This window comes from Carassius auratus, chromosome 13 (genome assembly GCF_003368295.1).
Source record: "Carassius auratus strain Wakin chromosome 13, ASM336829v1, whole genome shotgun sequence".
Taxonomy (NCBI): domain Eukaryota; kingdom Metazoa; phylum Chordata; class Actinopteri; order Cypriniformes; family Cyprinidae; genus Carassius; species Carassius auratus.
Window position 1 is genome coordinate 8,659,851 of NC_039255.1, and position 10,706 is coordinate 8,670,556.

Here is a 10,706-nt window from a genome sequence, read left to right on the forward strand (position 1 = left end):
GTGTCATGAAAAGTTTTACTAAAAAACAACAACAACATTGCAGACAGATAACATGTTTCACTCCAGACTTGTCTAGACCATCGTTAAGGGCTGGGCAGTTTGATGGTATGCACTGGGTTGTAGAAATGTGGTCTTGTAGGTACTTGTAGGTATTATTTAGCAAGTATGCATTAAATTGATCAAATATCAAGTGAAATATATATATTTCAAGTAAGTGCTGTGGATTTGAACTTTCTATTCATCAAAGATTCCTGAAAAAAAGTATCATGGTTTTCCCAAAAATTAAGCAACATATCTGTTTAATATTGATAATAAGAAATCTTTCTTGAGCAGAATATTAGAATATTATCTATGTATCTATGTATCTATGTATCTATGTATCTATCTATCTATCTATCTATCTATCTATCTATCTATCTATCTATCTATCTATCTATCTATCTATCTATCTATCTATCTACCAACATCTCATGCCTCTAAATCCAAATCTAGGAAATCTCGCTGCAATGAGAACATATGCGCTCCAGACCTTCTCAACACTTTGTCAACAACAGTGAGCAGTCAGAGAAATGACTTCAGCACCAAAACCACAAAATATTACCATCTTTCTCACCAAATGAGTATCTTCCTCACTGAATTTGGCAGTCAACGTGTTCCATGCAAATCCATTATGACTGGGACGACCAGCATGTGACAAAAACACCTCTCTCCTCCTAAAACCGGGGTTCCCACCACATTTGACAAATTAAAGTTTCATGCCACTTACATTCACATGTTCATATTTTAGAGAAGGGCATAATTAGAAATATATAATACTCACTTTAGAAATTTTATAAATCTTACTTTCTTAAAACATTTTAAGGGTGGTGAACTTGGAGACAAATCCACCCACCGGCTAGCCGCCGATAAAGTGAATCTGACACAGGGAGAGCCTGGATGCTCATGGCACAGGGAGCATAGCTGACATGAGTCAGAGACTAGCTGGACGGGACATAATGAAGTCCCTGCTTCCACCTGCTCCCAGTCCACCTGATGCGGCCAGGACGAATGCTGTGAAAACGGATCAGCTGGCAGCATGCAATCGGACACCGGATACTGATGAGCTCTCTCACGCTGCCATAAAACCACAATTTCTCAGTAATCAGCTTTCATGAGTTCATACATAAAGAGTCTGAGAGATTCAGTTTGAAGTTCACAGCCAGTGAGCGTCTAAACCAGATGACCTCCTGGACCAATGTTCCCTTTTACATGCACTGTTACTTGACCTCTAGAAGTAGAAGGGCATTATGGCCTATTTGTCTGTGAACGGTTTTTACTTTCACTGTTGCCTCTGTTTATGTAACACTGTAAAAGAAAAAAAGTAAACTGCCAACACCACTGTGTCTTCTCTATTAATCAGTCTATACAACAGTGGTGTTCTGAAATGAGGAGGCAAAGTTTTTAATCAAATGTAAATTCATGTCCCAGTCACATTTTCTAGGTGAAATAAACATTACTTATACTATCAGAAAGTTTTGTTTTATATCTTTTTTTTTTTATTGTTAACGTAATCAATATTTTATTTATTAAAACCAAGTATAAATCTAATCAAGTTAGCATTTTTAAGCATTTTACATTTATTCCAAAATCATAAATCAAGGCAGTAACAATTTAAACAATATATTTTATTCGTGAATTTATGTTCAGCTATGCTAATTAATAATTAACTTTTAACTATTTTGGATTTTTTTGGATCATCAGTCATCAAAGCTAGGTAAATATTAGTCACAGTAACTGAGATTTACCTTAGATTTCACCAATCTGATTACTCGCTAAAAACTCCCACAGATCATGTTTTCAGGCAATTTCAAGTCTTATTTATATCTAAGTGTTTATATCTAAGTGTTGTTTGCTTACTTTTTAAATTAGTCTTTCCCCATTAAAGCCAATATATTCTTAATTCAGACTGATTCATTCAGACTGACCCAGAGAAAACACCCCGGCTCTACTATTACTCTACAACTTCTGTGGCTTTTTTTGGGTCATTTTTATATTGATCTACTTCTGTTCTAAAATTTGGGGTCAGAGAGACTTACTTTCATACTAAAATCATACTTTTATTTAGCAACGATGCATTTAATTAATCAAAAGATTGTTGCAAAAATAAAAACACTGATAAAAAAAAGTAAAAATAAAATCAATGTTTCTTGAATGCCAAATCAGCATATAATCATTCTTTTTGATTTCTGAAGGATCATGTTATACTGAAGACTGGATTAATGGCTGCTGAAAGATCAGTTTTGTCCTCACAGGAATAAATCACATTTACATTTTAAAATACATAAAAATAGAAAGCAGCTATTTTAAATTATAATAATATTTCAGAATATTACTGCTTTTACTGTATTTTTGCTCAAATAAATGAAGCCTCGGTAAGTGTGTGCTAAATGCAAAGCCACAGCCTTTCAACAAAAATGTCACACTTACATTAACACCTATCTCTGTTTGGATTTACTTTAAATTAGAGGTAGATACTTTAAGACACTTACAACTGAATCTCAACACCACATTTTCAGAGACACTAGCACCAGAACTAAATACATGTACCAATTCCAATCAAAACTGTTTTCCTTTTTTCATTTCTAGGCACTGGATGCATTTCATTCTATTTCCTAACTAATGCTAGCTGCTAAGCAAATGAGATGGGAGGTGATGAGGCTCATGGCACATGCATGTCACCGCAGGACCTCACGACCATATGGGCAACTGCTAATCACTGATGAAGAAACACTTATGCCACACAGAGCATAAATTAACTACTATAAATATAGTAATGATTGACACTCTTAAGTAGCTTGCATGACTGTTTAGGCTGTGTTTATTACTGCTGGTTAATGGGCAAGCACAATACAATATATATATATATATATATATATATTCTGAAGGCCCGTGTGTCACTAAAGTAATGACTAGAGTAATGGCAAATGAAAATTCAGCTTTGCCATCCCAGGACAAAGTTACATTTTACAGAAAACATGTATTTTAAACAGTACTGATCAAAATATCACTATTTTTACTGTATTTTTGATATTAAAAATGCAGCCTTGGTGAGCATAAGAAACTTATTTTGCAAACATTAAAATTTCTACAAAAAAATATTTTGACCACTTATGTAGATAACCTCAGACAGAGATACTCAAATGAATTTAAATCACATATGAAGGTAATTGAAGGCATATGACACCAAAAGCACCTAACCTGAGTGGGAATTTGACTTGTATCTATAAGTACCAAATGTACTATATCTGTATGCATGTGGGTTTGCCTGAAGAGCTGGGCAGCAGAGGAAGTGGAGGGGGTGGCACACAGCCTCAGCTAAAATCCTGAGTACACCCTGCCCTTTACAAAGGCAAATTGCTGGGAGATATTGAGCCCACTGTGTCTGTAGCCATGGCAACAGAGGAAGTTCAAGAGAACAGTAAAGTACACCATAGCTGAAGTAAAGGGAGGCGCGCGATGATGTCAAAGGGCCCATGCTGTTGTGTGCTGCTGGGATTCATATATGTGAGCGTGAGGCCAGGGAGGGTTCAAGACATTAACTATAAGGTTTGCAAGTTCATTTTCATACATGGACATTTTCATACATTTCATGATTCTCTGGTGTAATGCTAACTCACTTCAATAAGCTTCCGGACACTTAGTTTAGGTTGAAAAAATGGTTGTAAAATCTGAAAATAAATGAGCCTACATAATGTGCTGTAAATTATGAGAAATATTAAATAAAAGTAATAAATAAAAAATAGACAATCAGAGTTGAAAAGAGGATCACCCCCTGGTGTAAGTGTTTTGTTGAATCACCTTTTGCTTTAATTACAGCCTTTAGTCTGTTGGGAGATGTCTCTACTAACTTTGTACATCTAGACTGCAATATTTACCCTCTCTTCTTTGCAGAACTGCTCAAGTTCAGTTAAATTTGATGGTGAGATTTGTGGCAGATTTTCCTCAAGAATTTGACGGTATTTTGCCCCATCAATTTTTCCTTCTCTCCTGATAAGTGCTCCAGTCCCTGCTGCAGAGAAACAGCCCATAACAGGATATCACCACCTCCATGCTTTACTTTAGGAATGCTGTTTGTTGGATGGTGAGCTGTACTGAATTTTCACCAGACATATCGTTTGATGCTGAGGCCAAATAATTTGACTCTTTAATCATTTTCCCAACCGTTTATTCATTTATTTATTTTTACATGTTGGTGTTATATCTTTTACTTGGATGTTATAAGTTGCACTAAGGAAAGATACAGTTGGATAATACAAAAACTGTGTCAGTCTTAAGGCTGAGAAGCAACAAAAGAAAGTGATTATTTTAAAGTGGGTGATAAAATAATAATAATAATTTTAGATCAAATGTAACTTTACTGTAACTGTGCACCAATGAAATGCACAGACACAAAAAAATAAAATTAAAACTCCATGTTGTTAAAAGCTTGAGATGCATTGTCAGTCATTTTGGAATCAGATCCTTACTCCCTGAATCCAAATCATATTGTGAGGTGCCTAAAGATTTAATTTCCCTTAAAACAATTGTCATCTTAAACTTCATGGTGATACTTTAAACAGCTCTGCTCTCTTGGTTTTCAGTGTACAGGAATGCATTAACGGCATTCTATCACATCACATATTGTGCAGGAACCAAGCTGTCAGAAAATATTTAAAGAATACTGTGTTCTTCACAAAGCTACTTAACTAAAAGGCTGCGGGGGGATATACCACCCCAGATAATATCTACAGATGCCAGTGTCATAAGTTTGTCAGTGCAGTAGGTCAGTTTGCCCATTAAGCTGTCATTAATTATTTATCATTCAGCTGTTCAAACACTAAAATGACTCACTCATTTCACCCCAAGGCAAAGTTATAGATAAAAACCAATTAAATAATTTTTATTATTATTGTTATTATTATTGAAATCTATCTCTACTGATCATCAAAGTGGTTGATGTGTCAGAAGCATTCAAATCCTTGACTTTAAGTGCAATGATTTGATCCATGAGTCATGGTTTCTTATCAACACAGAATCCTTTCATTTCAGACGATTCTTCGAGGCAGCTTTAATATTCTCTCTGAAGATGTGATTAAATGATTCCATGAATAATAATAAAAATACTATAGCATCTAAGTAATTTAAAACCAAATATTGATTGGGAATACAAGGTCACTGCACTCTGCACATGAGATACTACCAACTGAAATAAACCTCTGATAGTAGGACGGACTTCATAAAATAATTTAAACATTTGCATAATTACCAAAGTCATTAATTCACTACTGACATAGATCATTTTCCTCAGTAGCTAAATTTATTAAGTAATAAAGAGGGCGTCAAAACACAAATCAAAACTTTAGATATGAGATATTCTGAATTGTATGGAATTATTCAACAGCTCAGCCAACGTAGTCCATACTCACTATATTCCAAGTCTTCTGAAACCATATTCTGTAAGGAACAGGCTAAAATCTAAGCCACTATACACTGATACCAAATCTCTGCTAGCAGTGGATGCTTGTTAATAGTTCAGTGCTTTCACAAATCAGCACAATGTAGAGGAAGTGTTGATGCTATAAGGCATAGCTAAGAGTCAAACTGGCATGATGCTGATATGCAGGCTATTTAAGCCAGACTCATTATGCAAAAGAAAGCAATATCCTTTAAATGGTCCTTTTTCCTAGTCTGGATATTTCAGTGATCCTGCCTTCATTACACTCTTGAAATGTAGTACAATATCTCGTTTTAACAACTATTTATTCCAACTCTGTCAAGATTATTGCCTGGAAATGCTTTTCTCCTCGCCAATTAATGTTACATACTCCCCACATCTACCCTGAAACAAAGAGCACTCTTCAGCTGTTTGAGCAGAATAGCTTCTGTTTTGACATAAATGCCTTTCCTACATTAATATTTATGACAAATGCTGCAGCTTCATCCAAATACAAATATATTGCTTTCCATTATTCAACAAGTGAGGTAAAATAAAAGCACAGACACTAAACGTAGCATCTAAACAATTCATAAACTATGGTTGCACCGATCTTTCCTTAATATGAGAATATATAGAATACATACCACATAATTACCATACAGCATTTTCTTCTACAGTTTCTTTCAGTGCTGACTGAATGGACTATTACTACTGTCATCATTTACAAAATGAAAATTACACAGGAATTTTTATTTTATTTTATTTTTTTATTTTTTAACTCAGCAAGGGAAGTACGTTTTAAATTATGAATGCTTTACATCATGTGAATTCAACATTATTTGGAACGGTTCTCTCCAATCAAAATCCTTGATGTTTGTGGAAAGGTGCTGTGGGATATCCTCACATCTTACTTGAGAAGATAAACAAGTCCCCAAGTGATCAAAAGGAAGTTGCACATAAATACAGACACTAAATTATAGACTCGTCTTGAAGGTGAAGATTAGAATCATTTTATGATATTTTTAGGTCTGGTGCAAAAAGATATCGAAAAATGTTTTGGGAAAGCTGACCATCATTCTTTAAAAAAGCAGCTACAACATGGTGCTTTTTTTCCTGTCCTTTAAAGTCAATATTATTTACTTTGTAATGCACTTTTTTTGATCTTACTGTGCATGGTTTATCAGTTTACATTATGCAAAAATGTTTTGTAATCTTCTGTTAAAATACACTAATTAATTAGTCTTTGCAACAAATTTTGGCTAACCTCAAAATGTTTTTGCATAGTACAAAGCCAAATTTACAATTCAAGTTAAATGCTGGATCAGAACTGAATTGCAGAATATCAATTTGAATATTAGGAAACAATTACAGTTTTTCTCAGTCCCTTTGGTACATTTCTCGAATCATCCTTGAGATTTGCAAAACAGTAAGTGTATTTCTCAAAACAAAACAACAAATAGAAAAACACCATGGATTACCTGCAAAAGCCAGTCTCTTGCTCAAAATCCTTGGTTCATCTCTCAAAAATAAATATCTGTGTCAATGAACATGTCAGTGCCATCAGAATGACAAGTCCTTGTGTCATAGTTTACGGATAAGACAGTTGAATTGCTTAGTCATGTTGTCAATATAACAGTTTACTCTGGAGGGATGTTCTGATGTAAACTATGGCAACTGTTTTGGATGACAGTTACTGTATTGAACAGTATGCCATATGCTTATGTATGCCATATATCCATTTCAAACGTAAAAATGTGCACATATATTGATTGAAAGAGACTGGATAGAATTCCCAGTTAAACTTTTACTAGTGGTCTGACCCAAAAAATAATAATAAAAAAAACCTATACAATGCCTTTGTGATATAGAAAAGGACAAATAAATATGGGCACAAAGATGAAAATAAGTCAATTTTCAGAATTTGTAACACTTGTGTTGTCCTCTGTCTATACAGTATAAACTTTCCAACTGAAGACTCATGAGATGAACCTTTGAGCTGTTTCAGAGAAATGGTTTATCATTGGTTTATCATCTACATTCTCTTCATTAGATTCACTTGACTATTGCACAGAAAACTATATAATACATTTTGAGCGACACAACATTAGCAACTGATAATGTAGGAAACTGCAGGTAAATGTGCGTAATCAATTGCATGAATGTACAAAAGCAGTCGCAACTTGTTCAAAAGAATGAGAAACTGGTTTTATGATGTGTATAAATGACTAGACGGTGTGGAGGTTGTACAAGTAGTTTTGAGAATTTCATTTCTGATTTGAGAAATGCAACAAAGTAACTGAGAAAAACTGTAAAATGTATTGAAGCAATTTTTGACTAGAAAAACAAGACATTTGTCAAGAGATGTCATACTAATAAGATACATACAGTGGTTGGTGTTGCAAAAGAAGGAATGATAAAATGATAAAACGACAGACAGACAGACAGACAGACAGAGAGTCAGAGAGACAGACAGACAGATAGATAGATAGATAGATAGATAGATAGATAGATAGATAGATAGATAGATAGATAGATAGATAGATAGATAGATAGATAGATAGATAGATAGATAGATAGATAGATAGATAGATAGATATTCACACTGTGGCTGTCAAAGCAACATTTAATCTTGCTCAATTAAATGATCCAAACTCCATCAAGATAACTTAAGGCTGAAGTACTTGAAAAGTCTCCTTTAACACTGACCAACTTTAACTTGAAAATAAACTTTCAGTGCCTCAAAGTGAATCAAGTCTGGTTCATATAACTCTGCCGTTTCATTTCCACTGACAGCTACATACTGGCATTCGGATACTTTACAACGCACCACTGGATTAAATGGCACTTTTTCTTGCAGCGAGAGATAAGAGGAAGTCTTGGAGCACCATTTAATAATCCTAGAGCCCCATAAGACACTTCAGGTGCTGCTAATGGAATAAGCACAGACTCTCTGTCTGTCTGGCTAAGTCTCTTAAAAGAACTACAGCACAGAATGACTCTACACACACTAGCAGAATACACATAGAAATTTCTCATGGGTCTCAAAAATGGTCTATTCCACAAAAAACAATGACAAAAGGTCTATATTTGTGCCATGTTTCAGGTATGTATCAATGGCTTACTATTCTTTGTTATTTGTTGCATGTCCTCAGTATTTCTTTCCAAAAACCTGTGTTTGATTCACTAACAACCTGCAATCCAATAGAACAATGTATAAGCATGTTTGTGTCTGGCTTCTACTTTTCGTAGCTGCCATTAGTCTAAACTTATGAAGATCCAGACACCAGGAAAAAGAAAAGCACATTTTAAATTACTGACAGGAGACTAAACTGTTGTCAGCGCCTTAATCATTTTGTGGGAGGATAGTAGAAATGCTTTACATCTTTGATGCAATTAGAACTATAATACAGATTTTGCTTATAATGATGGTTATGGATGGGTCAACATTGTTTCATTTTTAATTTGCAGATATAAATGCATATTTGCAGTCATTTGGGAGAAATGCTGAACCCTCCCTTGTGCTAAATGAAAAATTATTTAGTGTGGAATTAAAGTGGAAGATGGGAGTGTGTATGATCAGTCCTGACAGGACTTCAGATCAGCTCAACATTTAGAGGAGCTGCAGGCTGAGGGCTTCTTCCTCGCATGACAATCACGTCATATGTGAGACCTCCATCTGGAGGCGAAAACCTGCACCCTCTGAAATACGCATGCATCTTCTTCACCAGCACGATGAAGCAGGAATTACTCTAAATTGCTTCTTTGGAGCGTGGCAAATGGCTGCAAAAAGAACTGGCAAGACAGTGATACATTGGAGAATGACATTTTATTGTCATGGTAACACAGACGCACTGACCGTTTAAAATGCTGTACTGATGCCTTCGATTTGGACAGAGCGGAGGTAATTATGTCCATTAATGGTGGATCTGACCTGTCAATAAGTATATATTGTACCACAACCAGCACAACATAATAAATAAATAATAATAAAATAACAATGTAAATAGCATGTTTAATGGTAAGCAACCCACCAAAGTTATTTTCCAAAACATTAAGGCATTATAGGCATGCTCCCAAACACAAAAGCTGTTCCAAAATGTAGGCAGCAAAACTATTCTACCTTCTAAAATATCTCATTTTGTCTAAAGACTGTATCACAGACAGTGCAATGCACTCTAATGTGCCTTAGTAAGTTATTCAACAAGGTTGATGGATGAATGGAAAGAAAACTGAAAAGCATTAATACAAAATGAAATTTACACTATGCAACGAAAAAAATATTCAAATATTGATTTGAGTAATGTACTGTACTCAAACTAATTATTGAATACATTTTCTTTGAACAGTTTTACGTTCATAAAAGTGCTTTTAAACTAAACCTCTGTTTTCATTATTTCAAATATAAATTTTAGAATTATTGAGTCTCTAAAATAATAAAAATGGTGAGAATACTTTTCCTGCATGCTGCCAAGTCCTTATATTTATTTAACAGGAATGATCTGTCTTACAACCATTCTATACCCGAAGAAGCATTACTGTTTAAATAAATATGAAGATTTCATGACAGTGTATGGGACTGTTTATATAAAATAAATAAATGTTATATATACACACACTCATTGGTCACTTTATTGGGTACACTTTGGTAGTACTGGGCTGGACCCCTTTTGCCTTCAGAACTTCCTTAATTCTTTGTGGCTCAGATTCAACAAGGTGTTGGAAACATTCCTCAGAGATCTTGGTCTATATTTACATGATAGCATCACGCAGTTGCTGCAGATTTGTCGGCTGTAAACTGATGAAAAGGACATGGTCAGCAAAAATGCTCAGGTAGGCTGTGGTGTTTATTGGTACTAAGGGCCCCCAAAGTGTGCCAAGAAAACATCCCCCACACCATTACACCACCACCACTAGCCTGAACTGTTGAGACAAAGCAGGATGGATCCATGCTTTCATGTTCTTTACCAAATTCTGACCATTTGAATGTCGCAGAACGAGACTCATCAGACCATATATATATATATATATGGTCTGATGAGTATATATATTATATATATTTTTTTTTTTTTTTTTTATAGTAATGGTTATTTTGGTTGCTTGGAATTATTTAATAATGTTTTAATTTAGTACTAAACAATTAGAACCATTGCAAGAAACATTACTATAAAAAAGAGAAAATTGGTCTCTTAAAAATGTTTTATAGAGCCAATAAACAGTTTAATTAAAGCCTTTATGCTTGTCCTAAATGCAT